Source organism: Catharus ustulatus, chromosome 1, assembly GCF_009819885.2.
Source record: "Catharus ustulatus isolate bCatUst1 chromosome 1, bCatUst1.pri.v2, whole genome shotgun sequence".
Classification (NCBI taxonomy): domain Eukaryota; kingdom Metazoa; phylum Chordata; class Aves; order Passeriformes; family Turdidae; genus Catharus; species Catharus ustulatus.
This window is the reverse complement of record NC_046221.1, coordinates 146,573,677-146,593,507: the sequence shown is the minus strand read 5'-3', so window position 1 is coordinate 146,593,507 and position 19,831 is coordinate 146,573,677. Positions and strand designations below refer to the sequence as shown.

General features: G+C 38.2%; 1 long non-coding RNA gene across 1 annotated transcript; it reads right to left on the bottom strand.

The window, feature by feature from the left end:
• Window positions 1–9,657: 9,657 nt before the first annotated feature.
• LOC116992406 lies at window positions 9,658–18,915 on the bottom strand. The gene is made up of 3 exons (XR_004417040.1): window positions 18,878–18,915; window positions 10,421–10,473; window positions 9,658–9,738 (listed from the first exon to the last, which is right to left on the bottom strand). It is a non-coding gene; the product is annotated as an uncharacterized LOC116992406 (long non-coding RNA).
• Window positions 18,916–19,831: the final 916 nt, after the last annotated feature.

The window sequence follows — 19,831 nt, the reverse complement described above, 5'->3', positions numbered from 1 at the left end:
GACAGCGTTTGCCTCTCCTGTAGCCATCCTAGAATGTGAGCATGCAGGAGATACATTTGGGCAGCAGAGCAACCCCAAGTTTGGACTAAAGGCTGGACGAGATGCCCCACATCAGCTTTCACAGGACTGGTGTTAATATAAGCAGGTATAAGGAGTCAGCTTAGCGTAGGACTCAACTGAGTTAGAAATAGTGTAAATTTTTTTGCATAGGAGTGACTTGAGGGCATTAGGGCTTGCCTGTTGCTTTCCTAAGAATGCATCGATAGTAAAATATTTATTAACCATGCTAAAATGACCTTTAACTGTGCAGCAGAAAATATGTAATTATGCCATAGTTTCAAGAAGAAATATGAGGTCTCCCAAAGCAATGAACGCTAAATATTTTTGAAGTTACGTGCAGGTTTTTGTGACAAGGATAGCTACAGAGTAGAAGTCCAAAAATAATGTGCCATAAGAACTTGAATCTTGTCCTCATTTTTCACATATTGATGGCAAAGCAGTTCATAATTTAAAATGGGTCTCAAGAGAGGTACATATTCTGGAGTGCAACTTAAACTGAGTCTATCTTACATCAAAGAAATTGAAATATCATTAACACACAGAAACCATCTCTCCAAGGTATAATAATGTATTCTATATGTCAGCCTGCTGCCCACAACGAATGCATATTGTCCCATTTATCACTTGTATTATTAGGGTCTTGAAATCAAGTGAAAATAAATATACTACTCCTTCTCTTGTTTCTCAGTAAAATTATTGAAGAATTGCATTCTATTTAAAACAGATAAAACCAACCCACATACCCAGCTACTGGGAGAGCTTATATTAACATCTTGGAAAAAAACGACTAAACTATAAATTAAATGTGTATATATTTTATTAAAAATAATAATCTATTTTTATCACAATTGCAATTGGTCATTTTCACCAGTGCAGACAAACTGATCTTGTTTTAGGGTTATGAAAGACAAGGACAAAGTATTGATACTTTTACCACTATGGTAGACAGTTTCCAATAGACTTGTCTGACTTTCTAAAAGATTTATCAATTTGCATCATGGACATATTGTATCAATTGAACAGTATTAAAGGCTTGAAAGCAGAAGTCACCTGAATACACTTCCCTCACAAGGAAAAAAATCTCACAATTATGTCCAACAACACTCTGTCTGCTTTGAGCTGTTGAATAGTGAACTAAAACTAGCAGAGATAGTGAGTTCTAAACTAGCATTATATCTCAAACGGATAATGTATTGTTTTTATTTTGTGGGACTGTTGTAATGTGGTCATACCACAGAATCATCGAATTACATAATGGTTAAGATGGAAAGTATCCACAGTGGATCGTCTGGTCCAACCTCCGTTCTCAAGCAGGGTAATCCCAGAGCACATGGTGCAGGATTGCATCCAGATGATTCTTAAATATCTCCAGTGAGAGATACTCCACAACCTCTCTGGGCAACCTGTTCCAGTGCATGGTCACTGCACATTAAAGAAGTTCCTCCTCATGTTCAGGTGGAACTTGCTGCGCATCAGTTCTTGTCCATTGCCCATTTGGAGGCAGGATCACCTCCCTTGAGCTACTGGCACTGCTCTTCCTAATGCACCCCAGGACACCACTGCCCTTCTTGGCCACACAGGCACACTACTGGGCTCATGGTCAGTTTGTTGCCAAACAGGACCCCAAATTCCTTCTCTACAGAGCTGCTCTCCAGCAGGTCCCCCCCAGCCTGTACTGGTGCATATGTATTGCAACTCTAAAATACTTACATTACTTCCAAGTCTTAGAATGACTATAGGCTATTTTTGGATGGGAAAGAGGAGAAATTAAATTATAAGGATATGAGAAAATAAAAAGTAATGCAAATGTATAAAAGCTGGTTAGAAATGAGATAATAAATTTAGATTTGGATGAAAATTGGTAATTGCATTTATTCATATGCAAAATAGATTTTCATATGCCAATCTGCCAGCTGAATAACTAGCTTTAGTATGTCCACTAATCTGAAATTCAAATAAATCAGTCTTTGAATAAGACAAAGTAAGCAAACAGATAATTTTAAAATGTAGTACAAATTTATAGGAAACATTAATCTGATGTCGTGGATCCCTTATATTTTTTAAATAAACTGAATTTTTGACAACCTCAGTAAAAATACTTGTTCCAGATTCCTAACACTGTTTTATCAAAAATTATGGTGTAATCCCATATATTGCAAAATAAATGGAAAAATATGTTACACAAATGGATCTACAAATATTATTAATATGGCATGCAAACCATTCTATTATTCTGTAGTAGATAACAGAAAAAATCTGAACATTCTAGAAATTATCAGGAACATGTATTACAGATGTCAGATCAGATTTTTCATTCTCTATTGCTTCAAAGGATGCTATAACAATTTTTAAATTAGCCATATAATGCTAAATAGTGTCAGTTTTCTGGGATGCATGAAGCAATGAATGTGCCAGCCATTTGAGAAACTCAACAATGTTAAATTGAAGATGGATTCAGTCATCATTGAAGATGTATGTGTGCTTTTTTTAATCAAGTGGGGTGGGTATCTACTAAACTTGCAGTCAGATTTTCCAAAAACTAGTGCAATATTCAGCCCTGGTAAATTTCTCTGTTCTTTATACAGAATAGAGAGAACAGTTAAGGCAACAGAATCTCATCTGGAATTTTTTATAGACATCAGTCTTATCAATTAAATGCAGACAACCTGAACTATCTAAGAACATTCATCTGCTTCTAGACATATATTAAAAACAGTTGTTCCTTTATAGTTAGATAGGAAGATGGGTTACAATTTAAATTGCACTTGAAATTCGAAAGGTCATTTTATAGTTGACTTTGCTGCACATGCTTTCTATGGTGATTTTTGTCATTTCCATATATGAGAAACAATCCTACTTCTGACTGCAGATACCTTCGATGCAGCTGAAATGTTTTTGTAATTTGCAATTTTCTACTCCTAAAATATTTTTGTGACTTTTAATAATTTGACATATTTTTCATACACCTGACTTGTTTTGAAGGCTTTATGTCTAAACTAAAGCTTTTCTTCCAGGATCTGTGCCTTAAAAATTATTAAACTTTCATGTTAAGTAATTCAGTTGCTTCTTCTAGTTCTAGAAAGTTTTGCCTATTTTTATGCTTCAATTGCAGCAGCATAGCTGCATGGTTCGATAGAAATTTAGAATGCCTTTATCCAAAATACACCTTTTGAGATGTTCTTGGAATCTGCTATCGTCTTATAGAACTCACTAGCAGTTTAGAAATGTAAATCTTTTCCTCAGCAGAACAGCTCAGGGTTTTGTGGCCATTTCTAAGTATTCTTAGAACTGTTCTGCCCCCCAAAGCTCTATAAATACCATTCCTTGTTCCAGCATCACACAGCTCCTTCAAAAGTGTCAGTTCACTAAGAGTGTGCCAAGACATAGGGACAGTGATCAGATATGGAAGCTGGAAACTCAGCTAAAGGCAACTGTGGGAGTTCCTGTAACCCTATGAGAGTAAAAAATGAGAAACATGACCTAGTTGTGGATGTTTGTCTCATCTCTTTCACTAGATTCTAAAAAATTTGCACCTCACTCTTACATAGGAGTGAAGGAAAGGAAAAAATAAGGTCCCTGTCTCCTGACCTTGAGGAATAAAAGTTTTTCCTCCTAGAGAAAAGTAGAGACTTCTCAGGATGTATAGTTTGGATGAGCAAGATGATGAATATGAGCAAAGGTGAAGTTAAGGTGCTTTAGCATTTAAAAAAACCCCAAAAATTGGCTATTCTCTGTTGGTTATCCTTGACTATTTTAATTTATGTTGGATACCTCAGAGCCATTTGTCCATAAGGAATTCCTCAAACACATGCCCCAGCAATTTGTATATACCCAGTAGTTTAGACAAAGGTAAGAAATGGTTGTTATAATTCTTACTCTTGAAATCATAAGAGTTTTAGCCTACTAGTTCATACCAAATTGTTACAGAAAAAGAAAGAATAATAACATTATTCCAATTATTACATAGACCCTCTCTACCCCTTTCCTTTTACTCTGGATTCTGGGATTGGTGGTTTCAATCTGACCTTGGTGGTGTTGGAGTATTGCAGTGAGTTGTCAGCTCCTGGACAATTTCACCACTAAGTGGAATATAATGTGCAAGTTAATGGTTTCTACTTCCTCACTGTAGGATCTACTTGAAATAACATTTTTTTGTATATTTTCTAACACAATTTTACACCTACACTCTTTTTTCATTGGTCTGCATTTCTATATTCTGTTCAGATTTACTAATAATAATGGCTTTTACCTATGGATTAATTGTTCTCCTTGTTCCCCTTCAGAGGATAACCTTTTTTTCCCATATTTTTCATCTGGCTTACTATGAATACAATTTGATACTAACAAACAAATGTGCATCCATTTTAGCACTATCCACCTGTGCAATGAGATCATGCAGTCAGTTTCATTTCTCTTCTTCGTATTCCAAGTTACTTACAGACATTTGAGAAGGACCATCCATGCTTCTTAACACAGCTTTTGCTCTGTATTAGTATCACATTATCTGTTAGATTGCTTTTGGCCCACTAGCTGAAGAAATCTGTTTCAATTTTATTTTCAATATTTGAGTACCTGATACTGTGGGGATAATGACATATTTTAAGCCTAATAACGCTAATGTTGAGTGTTATATCCAGCTGAATAAGGATTATATAAAATACCTGTCAGGTACTTACTTGCATCCTTTTATTGGATAGAAATGGAGCACTGTTACGCCAACAAAATAGTATCTACCTTTTCTCCTCTTTTCTGTGTTCTCCCTTGCCTGCAAGAGTTTTTTATTTTTATCTTATTTAAAGCATTTATTATTTGACAAATTGATTTTACCTTTTTTGTTTAAAATAAACATTTCATACACAAATAGCATTTTAAAAAATCTGTGGAAATTCCAAAATCTACTAACTAAAATTCGTGTTAGAACCTGACTATTAGTCATGATCCTTTTCTTTTATCTACATACTTTTACATACTTTTTTTCCTTGTGGGAAAGAGCACCTCTTTCTTCAAAATATCTGAAAAAAAAAAAATGACCATTGCGTACTGGGAGATGACAACATTTCAAGCAAGCACCCTCTTGGCAAGCAATTAGGATGGGTCAGGATTAAAAAAAATGTAACATATTTGAAGTGAACCTTTCCTCAGAGATCCATCTGCTCCCTGACGGTGGGAAAGTCAGATTTCAAAGAGGTTCCACCTGTACAGCTGCTGCAGAAGAGCTCCCTCTGGCAGCTCTGGATACAAAACTCATCTAACAGAGGCTAGCACCTGAAAATCTGCTAGCATCCACTCCAATGTAAACAAAACTTCTATTTATTTCCACTCCAGTTGGAGTTTTTTTTTCCTTATTCTTAATTTTAATTAATATTTATTTCTGTATCTCTGTGCACTCCCACAAAAAAACCCCTTTGAATGCAGATAAAAAGTGCATTAAATATTCATTTCAATGTTTATACTAGGGTTTGTTTTCCAAATATTCAGGCGTGGAATACTATAATATGCTATTAATAATATTCTAAAAAAAACAAACCACCAGGAGATAAATAAAAATAAAGATGTGGTATAATGGGAAAAGGAAATTCCCAGAAGAGGGGAAAAAAAAAGTAGATAAAAAGAAAATAGCTGAAGGTACAGAGCAATTAAAGTATTAAAGCAAATCAGTACCTCATGCATTGTTATAGGAATAAATTAAATAACAACAGTGAACTCTATATCTTTTCAGTGTGAAAATTCAAGCTTCCTTTTTTTTTTAATATTGCATTTCACTTCTCTCTTTGATATTACATAGCTGGGTTTCAGAGAGAATTAGAGATTGAAGCATAGCCCATAGACTGAGAAAAACTATTGTCCTCCATTATTCAGCACGTATTTGACCACATCTAGAATACTGTGTCCTTTTTTGGTCTCCCGATATAGAATAGACATGCATAAACTGTAATGAATTTGTTGTGAGGTCACTGGGCTGACTGAGACTGGAGCATCTGACCTGTGAGCAGGGTCTAGTGGGCTTGATTGGCCTGCAGAAGGACCAGTTTCGAGCGGGTGGAGGACTTGTTGAAGATGGGACTTGACAAGACAGTGCTTGGTGGGTGGATGAGCAATCATCATAAGTTGAATTTTTTCCCCACAACTGGAAGAGGTTTCTGGGAAAATCTGTGTAGTCCCCACCCCTGGAGGTTTTTCCAGATCTGATTAAACCTGAGCAATGTAAACTGATTTCACATTTGACCCTGACGAAATGAAGACCTCCTGATTTCTCTTCCAGTCTAAATTATTCTATCTATGCTATCTTTATCTGCTGAAACACCAGCCAGGTTTTTTCTGCTTATTCTAATATCACCTTCCAGTTGTTAATTTTGTACTCAGCATTTTTCCTTTTAATGTATATTAACAGGTGCAAAGTCAGTGTCATCTTTTCCATGACCCAGAAACCCTTCTGTGCAGCAAGAAATCTCTGGCTTCCAGCAATTGGCTACAATGAATGGCCAAACAAAAACAAAAGGAAGCAGTAATAAGCTATGACTTCCAACTTTTTCCATACTATTTTCATTAAAAATACATAAACTATAGAACTAAAAGACACACCACTGGAGTGGCACATAATGTTTCATCCTCAGCCTCTACTGTGCATGTTAATTTAGACTATCGTTCTTAAATATTTAACCTATTTTGTTTAAAGTGTATGAGAATGAATAATCTACTGGTATCATGAGGTAAAGATAGATATAATAATTTCTGAAAAAATTCTGCTTAATTTCTTAATTTATTCCAGAGACTTAAAAATGTAGTCATCAATTTGAAATCAAAATTTATTAAAACACCAAAGAAAAAAATTAGTTACAGTTAAATATCATTAAGTTGCTTTAAACACAACAATGTACTGAATGATGCGGTGTCCAAATCTTAAGGGAAAAAGAGTGATTTTCTTGGGGAAACCCAAGATTCATAAATAGATGTAGTTGACAGATACAAGTCATAGGGCCCACAAAACTTCACGGTTTTATTAGTAAATTATACACATGGCATGGAAATTGGTATGTTAGTCCCTGACATACTGTATGAGGGCATGACAGTGGGTTTGAAAAAAAAAAGTAAAGTGAAAAAGAAGAGAAAGAGAAGGAGATTAATGGAAGGAGAAGGGGAAGGGGAAAGAGAAAGAGAGAAAGAGAAAGAGAAGAGAAAGAGAAAGAGAAAGAGAAAGAGAAAGAGAAAGAGAAAGAGAAAGAGAAAGAGAAAGAGAAAGAGAAAGAGAAAGAGAAAGAGAAAGAGAAAGAGAAAGAGAAAGAGAAAGAGAAAGAGAAAGAGAAAGAGAAAGAGAAAGAAGGAAGGAAGGCTTGGAGAGACTCCCTTCCTCCACACCTTGCCTTCGCACTGCCCCTATGAATTACGTGAGGTTGTGCAGAATAACCTCTAGGTCCCAGCCATGCTTCCACCTACTGTAATACTTTGATGCCATTCTTGTATTATGGTTCTCAAAATGTGCACAGGACAAAAGATGGGGCTACCCCAGTGCAGAGCAGGTTGGGTAATGCTCTCCCTTGCCCAACTGGTGATTCTGTGCCTCATGTCCCCTAGGACACCATTGACCCTTCTGGCTCCCAGGGCATTTCTCACTTATAATTAACTTGCCATCAACTCAAAACACCAGACCCCTTTCTGTTAGGCTGTCCTGAAGCCTCACATTCCTCAGTTTGTACATATAACAGGATAACTCCATCACAGGCAGAAAATCTGGCATTTGTTCTCATTACATTTCATATGGTTGGTGATTGTGGAGCTCTCTAGTTTGTCCAGAACGCTCTGTAAAGACTCTTTCCCCTTGAGAAATTCCACAGCTCCTTCTAGTTCGGTATTGCTGGCAAACTTACTTAATATACATTCAAGTCCTGTGTGAAAACCATTTATAGCAATGTTGAGCAGTGGACCTAAAATTGAGCCTTGAGGAACCCCATTAGAGAGTGATCAGGAGACTGATGTAACTGTAGCACTTTTTGCCTATCCTGTCAGCCAGTGTTCACCTAAAATTTTAAGGATTTGTCTGGCTCTGTGCTGGCCATTTTGTCTAGAAGGGTAATATCAGAGGCAATGTCAAAAGTCAAAAAAACCCCACATCTACCAGCTTGATTTGGTCAGTTAGATATGTGTGCTTGTCATTGTAGAAAATTATGTGGTTAACCAGGAGATTTCCCTTATGTACCTATGCTGGCTGTGACCAACAGCTGCATTGTCTCTCAAGTGGTTTTCAGTAGCTGCTAGAATAAACTTTTCCCTTTCCCCATTGCAGTCTAATGTAAAGCTCTTCTAATGATCCCTGCTAACTCTTGAACAAAAAATCCTTTTCCCCCTTTGAAAACAGCGTGCCTTCTGTATCAACCACAGACCTAGTGTCATGTAAACTGGGCCAGGTTCAAAAATACCAAAACTCTGCCAATGATAATCAGTCACATAGCCAGATAAGCTGTTTCTTCTTGTTTCTTTCCTTTCCGTTCTCTGCAACTAAAAGGATGGAGAAAAACACAAATTGTGCTCCCGATCCCTTAATTAGTTGTCATAAGGCCCTGAAGTCTATTTTGACCATCTGTAGGTTTCTCCCTTAGCTATCTGTTAAGGAACCATTCCATATGGTAAATCACCTTTACAAATTAAATATTTTCTTAAATCAACTAACTTATCATCTAAGCATTTCTTTTATCTACACATGTATTATTTAATCATTGTGCATGCCACTTTTGATACTTGTGTATAATTTTCTACATTTACTACATTGGTTGTTATAATGTGATGAAGCTCCTGAAAGCATGAAAAATTTCTAGGATCATACATGAGTCTCTCTTGGTTTTAGGGTGAAGATATCTCCATTGCTGGATGGACAGGGGAATATTAGAGTAGTCCTGCCAACAGGTTGAGTATGCATGCTGTTATGTATTCAGGAGCTTTCACCATGTCAGACCAAAAAGAAAGTCATTACAGGTTGTTTATAATGCTTCTGATAACAAGTCTGAAGACTCAAGTATTTCTAAGAAATTAAAATGTGGCCATAATTTGAGGAATACACCCTGATGTTTGAAGCAAAACTTAGGACAAGACTATATGTAAATTAAGCAGAAGTGTGGGGTGTTTTCTAGTACTGTTTAATTTAGTAGTGTAGAAATAGCCTTAATTGGCTGAATGATTGGGGTTGTACTTTCCAAAGCTTTTCCTCCAACGTAACTATGCATTTGACACGCAACTGTATTCAGGTTTAGTGAATTCAGGTGGAATATGTAAGGTAAATGAAGATACTGGAGATGAAAATACAATGTCATTACAGAGAAAGTAGGAGAATGTGCCTATCAGGGTGTTCATCAGATGAAGAAAAATAAAAGCAGATACTATTGCTCTTCATGTGAAACTCAACACCTCAGTTGTCATGTCAGCTGAAGGGTAAAATGAGACATTTTTTAAAAATATTATGGGTTTCTTACAAGATAAAGTTAATTTTCTTCTGCTTATACTTAGTTTTAAAATACTTTGAGAACTTAAGTTCAGCTTTTCTCTCTTCAAGCAGCTTCCTACTCACCTCTTGAAAGGACTTTTTTTTTTAATGGGTAGAGTGTCCTGGAGAACAATTATGTGAATTATGCACAGTTTCTGAAGCTAGTTAATGGGTCCCATTGTACTGCCAAAGCTTTGGAAATACATCTGTAAAATACCAATTTAAAAAAAAAAATATAATTACACTGGTATGAATTAATACATTATGACACAATTCTGTGGAATGAAAAAGAGAATAATGAAAAACGTGCAGAGGGCATATTTGTTTCTGTCTATGAGAATCACATAGAAATGAAATAATATGGTGTTCTACCCTTACTAGCTATATGTCATCTACCTCAAGGCAAAACAAAGTACTAAAATCTGTAATAATCTGTTAAACAGATCATATCAGAAAAAAGTTTCATATTAGCAATGTGGGCTGATTTTATTTGCCCCAAGTATTTGACATATTATGGTATGGAATTTTGGGTTTAACTCTTGGGCACTATTTAACTCCTTTACAAAAGTTTTCCAAAAATATTGTTCAATTTCTCCATATTTTAATGTTTTTGAAAGCATTTTCTACCTTCTTTTGTATACATAGAATGTTACTGACTGCAGTTTTTAAGGACAGTAATGTTTCAAAAATGAAGCTCTGTATCTCTGTATTTGCTAGTGATCAGATATGCACTCAATGATTTTTTTATCTTCAACCCGATGAGTGATTAATGTGTACGTGAAGTATTTGAAAATGGATACTATAGCAGAGCATGAGTGAAGCTGTGATACATTTTCTATGATTATCCAGAGATTCCAGATGTCTCTCTCAATCTTCAGGTAGTCATACCTCTATTCTTACACCAGTGGTGTATGTCAGTGGCATCAAATGCTCTTCTGCTTCTGAAATGGGAAAGCACACATATTAACACTAACCAATAAATTTTTTAGGTTTTGTTTTTATTGGTGGTTTTTTTGTTTGTTTGGTTTGTTTTGTTGGGTGTTTTTTTGTTTTGTTTTGGGTTTTTTTGTTTGTTTTGTTTTGTTGTTGTGTTTTGTTTTGCTTTGCTTTGGTTTTTTTGGATTTTTTTGGCTGGTGGTGTTTGGTTTGTTTTATTGTTTTCTTCTTCACCAGCTTGACACAAGTATTAAAAAACCATCTGGTGTTAATTTCCACCTTGACTGATAAAATAATGCATCTAGGCAAACCTACTACTAAAATGAATACAAGCAAACCAACAGAGATGAACCTGGCATGCCATAATGCACACACAAGTACTTCAAATGTAGGTGCTTATTTTTTGTATGAAATGAATGAAAGTTATGTGTGCTCTGATCTAAAGTGAATTAGGATTTTAATAAAATTTCAGGATCAAACTCCCCTCCTAGAGTCACCAGAATAATTCAGGAGTGATTGAACACATTACAACAGAAACAGTATCATTATTTGGCCTTAAGGAAAGTGTCAGCAAGATGCTGGACTGAGAAATGTGAATTTATTTCTAATTCTGCTTCTTCAAGTAGTATTAAAAGGGTAGAATCAACGACTAGATTATGCTATTTTGCATTTAAAATACAGAACCAGTATTTCACAAATATGCAATTTCCATCTATATTTAATGTTTCCCTCAGTCTTAGCAAAAACTTGTTCTAAATCTCTTGTGTTAATTTGATATGTCAAACTAATTTTACAGTAATAAAAGTAGTTTTAAGACAAACATTGAAATTATTATTCTAAAGGGTTAAAATTAATTAATCAGCTCTTCTTGTAAAAATGCTGAGATTTAAAGATAACAAAATATAACATAATTTTATTATTTTTAGTATGTGGGGTTTTTATTAATTGCTTTTTTGTTTATGTTTGTCTTTTATATTTTGATTTGTAAGTTGTCTGGTTAAACAAACAAGGTCATATTTTCAAAACTGTAAAATATGTATTTAGAAAATATTTCTGAAGTATTTGTAGTGAATGTTGAAAGAGCAAGCAAAAAAGTTATTGAAAAGAGTGCAATCAAGAAAATACAGAGGAGGGAAAAAATTGGCATTGTACAGTAATTTCACTATTATAAGCCGCACCATTTTGGCTGAAATTTTGGTCCGAACCTGGAAGTGCAGCTTATAATCAGGTGCGGCTTATATACAGACAAAGAATGAAAAGTTACTGTTTTAGTTTGGAGGACAGGTGTCTGCTGAGAAAGGCAGGAGCTTCTCTTTGAAATGGAGAATGTAAACCCCCTCCCTCCAGATTATTATAATTTTGAAATCAAGGGGCTTTCAGGCAAAGATATGGGAATTAGGAATAACAGTTCTTTTCTAGGGAAATTAAAATAGAAATACAGTACTACAAAGAAACAAACTCCAAACCCTGACAAAGTCAGAGTACAACCTGACATCCCATCAGCAGGAGTGCTGGCAACAGTCCCATTAAATGGTGTCTGCATCTTCCTGCAGTGACAGATGTGATTCAGTTGGAGCAGTGGTCCTGTAGAAGGTGCAGTTTTCTTTCTGGAGGTGATGTGGAGAAATCCGGTTTTCCTCTGGAGTCCAGTGGAGAAAGGGGTTGCCTTAGTGTCCGAAAACCTCTGTTTTTATCTTGGTAAGAAATGTTGGGGTCTTCCCCCTGGCTGGAGCCACTTCCAATGGGATGCAGTAATTTTATCAGTCCCACAGTGGGACTCAGTGGGCCATTAGCAGAAAATGACTCTCTGCAGGAAGGATGGGTTGTGAAAAGATAAAGAACAATGCCCTGCCTGGTTTCAATGGATGACCCATTAGCAGAATATCTGCCGTGGAGATAAGGATCACTGCCTCACCTGGTCTCAACAGATGGTGATAGAATAGATACCTTTTATCACACACTGTATTGTAACCCAAGACAGTTGCCGACACCCAGACATGCGGCTTATAATCAGGTGTGTCTTATAATCGTGAAATTAATTAAATGAATTTAATTGTGTGAATATCATGAAGGATTAGCTAGTGAATTCACTTCAGAAATACTAAATATATATATGCATATAAATATATGCTGGTGTTGAAAATCCAGTTTAATTATTAGCTACACAAAATAGATAGGCTACATTTTTGCTGTATTTTGCCTCCCAAGGATGTATATTTTTGGTTTATTTTTCTGGAACTAAATATGCAGCACTTTTACTAAATGCACAAAGGGTTTTTAGGTTTGGGGGTATTTTAGAGATAAGATGCATCTGTGTAATGTCACCTGTAATGATGATGCCTGAACTCACACAGTCTGAATCAATCTATAGATGCATCTTCATAAATCTAATTTTAACATATGCATAAGTCAAATTGATTCTGATGAAACTGAAATATACACGTTATTAACTGTTTTTCTGAATTATCTCATAAAGAGGAACATCTTTTTCTTTCCCTGAAATTTTGCTTATTTCAACATTCACCTCTTCAATTTTCTCTGTTTGGTCTGGATGAAATTGCTTATTATCCATCATTGATTACAGACATATCTTAGAGACATGTCTTAAACATGTATTATCAGGTGAATTTGATGACTATAAAATTTCAAGTGTTTATATAAATTCAGAGGATAGTGAAATAAGCTTTATTTTTTTGTTTTTTGGTTTTTTTTTTCTCTACTCTTTCTGGAGTCTAGCCCAGAATTCTTCAAAGGGCATGTATTTTATCTGGAAAACATTCACAACATCTTGAAAGTCACTGAGGTACACCACTGGAAAAAAGGCAAAGTACGTGGTAGTGGTGCTCAGGCACTGTGTAGTATGTCAGAATCCAAAATCCCTAGATAGATATGATGGTATTTACTGTGAAATAGTGGACTTTGGATCATTCACTGAACTTGAGGGTAGAAACCTTGTAGTCATTTAGCTAAACTCTCACCCTGCTTCAGCCAGGCATCTGTCACTCATCCTGCCTGAGAGGAACAAGCCCTGGAGTAAAAAGTCCCCAGATATCATCTGGAACAGTACTTGTTGATAAAGGCCTAAGACATTTCTTGAAGCATTTTGAAGTGGTGTTTAAAACATGCATCCCTGTCTATTAGCTTAGAAATAGACCCTTTATACAGTATGCTGAGAATGGATCTGTGAAAGCCACACAATAAATTGAGCACTGCTTAATTGAGCATTCCTAGTCAAGAGGAAACACCAAGGAAAAGGGTACTGTGGCTAACTGTTGTTAATCAGACTCTACTATCACAGTGCATGCTTAATCTGAAATAAAAGAAGCATCTTCCTGGAATGAAAGCCAAGAGATGCACAAGCCTACTAGTGCATGGACCTTGTTACTACAAAGTGCAATGGTACTTACTCGAGAGGCAATATTCTACTGCCACTTTTCTGTATGTGTGAAAGAAATTAACAATTGGGTACAACAAGTTAAGAAATATACACTAGAGTATGTTTCTTTATTTTTGTCATACTGTGAGTATTTAAATAGTTGAAAATTAATTATTTCTGTAAAGAGCGTTAACAAACAATTGCAGGGTGACTGGAGTGACCAAGAATAATACCTGGTTTTTTTAAATACAAAAAATAGATGGCTTAAGAGTAGCTTTTTCATAGTATTTAGAACCCATGTAGAAGAGGGACAATGAAAAAGAAGATAGGTAATGCACATCAATAACATATTGTGCAATCACTTCAAACCTCTTTTAATATATATTTCTTCATTAAGAATTTCCCAGCTACAAAGTAGGATTCAGTTCTTGTGATGTAGACGATGAATCAAAAAAAAAGAAGAAAAATAATTAAAAGTTCTGAGTACAGTAATTTCACAACCATAAGGTGCACCAGACTATAATGCGCACCCCCCGGGAGTCGGCAACTTTCGCAACTTTGCTGATCATATAAGGTGCACCGGACTATAAGGAGCACTATTTTTTTGCAGTGAGGAGCCGCACGGTGTGCAACAAAGTAACAAATTACTGGCAGGTGCTCAATTTGCAAACATTTTTCAAAGATTGGTGTAACCTTGAAACACAGCCCCAGGCGCCCTCCCCATGCAGTGGGCCCTGGCACTCCCACCTGCCCCTGGCGCCGGCTGGCACGGCTCGTGGCTCCTGGCTTCCACCGTATGGCCGCGCTGCCTCCCGGCTTCCCCACAGCTGGCGGCGGCGCCACTTCTGAGCACTTTCCCGCCGTGCTTTTTCACTGCTTTTCCACCGCTTTTCAGCGTTTTCCCGTGGCACTTTTTCGCGGTGCTTTTTCACCACATTTTCGCCGCTTTTCCATGCTTTTTTTTGGCGCTTTTTTGCCACTTTTTCGCCACTTTTCAGCATTTTCCAGCGGTGCTTCTTGGCGCTACCCCGCGGCCGCGCCGTTTCCCCCTGCTTTTCTCCGGCCGGCAGCTGCACAGGTTCCCGGTTTCCCCCACCCAGCAGCTGCAGCTCCCGCAGTTCCCGACTCCTCCCGCACAGCTGCAGCTCCTGCAGGTCCCAGCTCAGCTCGCAGATCGCACTTCCGGGTTCGCAAATTTCCGAACTTTGCACATCAGATAAGGTGCACCGGGCTATAAGGCGCACTTCTGGGTTCAGGGGAATATTTTAGTCAAAAGGGTGCGCCTTATAGTCGTGAAATTACTGTAAGTTGTGATCCAATATTTTGGAAGAAATTAAAGTGAATTCACGAATACAAGCCGCACTGCGTATAAGCCGCATCTCTGGGTGTTGGCAAATATTTCGGTTTTTGTCCATAAATAAGCGCACCTGAATATAAGCTGCTCTGTCATTCGCAGCGAGGACCCGCATGCAACAAAGTTGCCAAATACTAACAGAACCGCGGCATGGCGGGGGGTTTACTGGCTCAACTAAGGCTATGCAGGCTCGGCCCGCTAGGGGCTGCTGGTGGGGCCAGGTGGCCCAGCCCGGCGCTGCCACTCGGGGCTGGTCGCCGCCTCTGGGTTCGCTTGCCCCCGCCCCGCTCACACCACGGCGCCGGCCGGGCACGGAGAGCACGCCCCGCTCACGCCGCAGCGTTGGCCGGGCACAGAGCACCCCCTGCTCTCGCCACGGCGGCGGAGGGTGGGGGCAGAGCACCCCCCCTCCTCCTCGGACTGCAGCAATGGTGGCGCGCCCTCCTCCCCGTCCTCCCCGAACCGCGGCAATGGCGGCGCGGCCCCCCCCTCCTCCCCGAGCTGCGGCAATGGCGGCACGGGGCCCCCCCGTCTCTCCCCTGGGCTGTGGCAGAGGAGGGAAGAAGAGAGCTCTCCCGCCTCTCTCCCCGCCCCCCGTGCTGCCTGCAGGGAGCCAGGGCAACACAGTAACACTGTAACAATCGCGGAATGCCGGCTTTTACTGGTAGGTGCTTGACTCAGCACTCTGGCTGGCATTTCTGGGGTTGTAAATGTCAGAAAATTATTCACAGATTAGCCGCCCCCGACTATTAGCCACACTTCCGGGTTTCCACCAAAATTTTTGTCAAATTGCTGCGGCTTGTATTCATGAAATTACTGTACTTAATTAGGAATTTGTTTTGTGTTCACACAAAATTTTCATTGAACTCTCAAGTATCAAACCACAGTCACAATCAGTTGATACATTTTAACAGGCCACCTGAATTTGAAATTTGACAAAGTCGAAGATCATGGTCTTTGCTTGTAAACCCTTGTTTTAACTTATTCCAAGATATCAAGGTTTGCAGCCTTACACAGCTCTCTATGGTTCTGAATCTTAAAGCCATTTTGTCCTTGAATATCATCTTTTGAGGGTTGATGGCTATCCCTATCCCTACTGGTTTTAAGCCGTGCTTCATCTGGACTATTAAGTGGCTCTGTCCACACTCAGTTTGTGTTACTCTTCTACTTTTCTAACAGTGATTTTGTCCTGAATATACTGTAAAAGATATTTTGCTATCCAGTACTGTCTATTCTACCCTCTGGTAACAACTCTCCTCCCTCACTATTCACAACAAAGGCTCAGTGTGTCTCCATTCTGGTTTTAATCGCTATCCTGTTTTATTCCTCTGCTCCAAATTATTTCATTTCTTCCCCTTTTATCCTTGTCATCTCTTCTTTTCATCTTGAGCTGTTTCACCGAGCTCTTATGTTCATTGTTCGTTTCCCTTTGACTCAGTATGGAATAAAGTTCCACCCATTGTCCAGTGGTGAGCTGGGATTGCACCATGAGGCTAACATATCTCTGCTAGTCTGACACTGAAGTATATGTCCGGATATTTCTATAGTGGACCACACATTGGATCTTTAACTATTAGTATCTTCCAGCAGGTGACTGCTAATGATTTCGTTGGTTGGCTGGTTTGTTGGTTAAGGAATTTTTTTTTTTTTTTAACTTCCTGTGGAAGTCTTCAGTTCTTAGATTTCTTACTGGGAAACAGTCATCAGGACAACAGTTTTGTAAGACATTGTAAGACATCTTCATAAAGACTAATCTGAGTTACATGAATTAAGTTTTACCTTTTGTTTTAAAAATACCACAGAAATATCTACCTCATTTTGAATAGGCTCTTGTTAATATTTTGTTTAGGTAGCTCTTTTTCGATTTATAAGACTTGAAATAGTACACATGGTATATTTCAAAACAAAATTCAAAAATAATGAAACTCCAAGAAAACATTTTCTCACTTGAAGGACAGTTACACATAATAGTCTGTCCTGAAACCTCAACAATTAAGGAATTACAGTAATTTCACGAATACAAGCCGCACGGACTATAAGCCGCATCTCTGGGTATTGGCAAACATTTTGTTCTTTGTCCATAAATAAGCTGCACCTGAGTGTAAGCCACTCTGTCGTTCGCAGGGAGGACCCGCGTGCAACAAAGTTGCCAAATAGTAACAGAACCGCGGCATGGCGGGGGGTTTACTGGTTCGGCTCAGGTTGTGCAGGCTCGACCCGCTCAGGGCTGCCGATGGGGCCAGGTGGCCCAGCCTGGCGCTGCCACTCGGTGGGGCCACTCGGGGCTGGCCACCACCTCTGGGCTCCCTCGCCCTGGCAGTTAGGGACGGAGCCCTCCCAGCTCCTGCGGAGGCGGGTGGGGACAGTTCCCCCTGCCTCCTCCCTGAGCCGCGGCGATGGTGGCATGGGGCCCCCCCGTCTCTCCCCCGGGCTGTGGCAGAGGAGGGAAGGAGAGAGCTCTTCCGCCTCTCTCCCTGCCCCCCATGCTGCCTGCAGGGAGCCAGGCTCCACCCGCAGTGCAACAGAGTAACAATTTTTAATAATTGCAAAATGCTGGCTTTTACTGGCAGGTACTCAGCTCGGCACCCTGGTTGGCACTTCTGAGGCTGTAAATGTAAGAAAATTATTCACATATTAGCCGCTCCTGAGTATAAACCGCATTTCTGGTGTGGGAGCAAAATTTTAGCCAAAATGGTGCGGCTTATATTCGTGAAATTACTGTACTTTAAGGAATGCTTTGGTTAAGAGAGGGTAGTACCATCAGCATGGTCACTGAAAACTTCACATGGTTAAAAAAGTAACGTTTTTATCATGGGCATTCTGTAAGAATTGGGGTTTGAGAAAAGAGCAAGAAGAAGATGAACAGAGAGATAATAAGAAAATAATTAGAAAAAATCAGAGACATGGCAGATATGTGTTTAAGAGCATATCTCAGTTGTCAGGTCAGTTATTTTCGTCACAGCTTATAGACACCTGAAATGGAATTTTCAGAAGAGTGTTAACCTGGACACAGTACCATGCTCAGAAGGTTATCGGGTATTTGGATCAGAGCTCGTTCTGTTTTGTCAATCTAGATCACAGTCAGGCTAAATTCAACTGAGGTGCATGTACAAATAGTTATGACTTTGAGAGATTTCGATGAGTCAGACTTATCAACCGGGCAGTCCATGGGCTAGTTAATTGTATGTTTTGATTGAAATTGCATTTTATCTCAGTAGTTACTATTAAGCTGTTAAAACATTCTAAAATAGCTACCTTAATACACAGTAATTTAGAAAATAAATATCACTGTCTTTGGAAACTTGCAGACAATAGTAATGCATTATCTGTATGTCTTCATCCTAGAATGACCCTTCCCCATGGTTGGCTTTGATACGAAAAGAACTTGGGTTATGTGCACTGTATCTTCCTTAGGCCTTAAATATGAACGTTGTATTCAGATAAAAGAAAGGGAGGAATGAAGTTTAAATTGATATTTTTTTTAAGATGTGCGAAACAGATGTGAATGCTTTTTTTTTATTTCTCCAGAAGTAGTTATTATCACAGTTTTTCATCTCCAAAAATGTTGCATGTCCGTGTTCTTTAATGTACTCATTAATTCATAGCTTAATTTTTGTTAAGAAATTGTTGTTTGCATGTATAGAAAAGAAAGGTATTCAGTGTAAAACACAAAGCTTACCTTATTTATCCATTGAGTTATCACAACATCTGGCAGACCTGTTAAAGGTAAAATTACAGGTTGAGAGATCTACATTTGTAAATCAGCGTATGAAAGGGGTTGGAAGTTAAGTAGCAAATTCAGAGAGAACAGATTTGGCACTAGTGATTAGAAGTGAATAGGTCACTGTGCATGGGGGCTGTTGTTACCTCAGGCATTTTAAGGTCACAAGAATCATACCGGTCTTCTTACTGAGCTGTTACATTAACTCTGTTGTACAGTCTTTTTTGGTAATTTCAACAATAAGATGAAATGTGGATTACACTAAAGTTTTTTGCTTGCTTGAGGGGTGGGAACATAAGTTGTGATTTAGCCATTCATGATTAATACAGTGTTTAAAACCTGAAGCTTATATCAAGTCAGAATTCTCTAATTCTTAGTAATTGGATTTTGTTTTGCTTTTGTCTACTAAATGAAATAACTCAATTGTTCAACAGTATGTCACAGGATTGTGATAAAGTTGCTTCTGTCTTTATTGCAAAATATTATATAGTGATTTCCTTCCATTTCTTATTAAGAGGTGCTTAATCAGTCCAAAAAATGCTCTAGAGACAGTTTTTAGATACTTATTAAACATTTTCTTATCCCTTTTGTAATGTTGCTTTTGATCTCTCCTGCTCCCTCTCTCCAGCGCTTCACAGTATCACAAGTAGAAAAGGTTTTAGCGTTGTAAAGGACTGGAGAGCACTTTATATTTCATACCGTGTGAACATAGTTTAACCGTGATAGTCTGTCTTCTCTAAATTTCAGTTACACATACAAAATCCTTGCCTCAGTGACTCTGGTTGTTCCCTAAGTTTTTGAATGCCTAATTCTATCCACTTTTCAAGTACTTGTCAATGCCATGTAGGTGGATATTATCCTTCTTCATTGCTGAATATTGTCCTATTTTTTTTCTTTTTAAAATTCTCACCT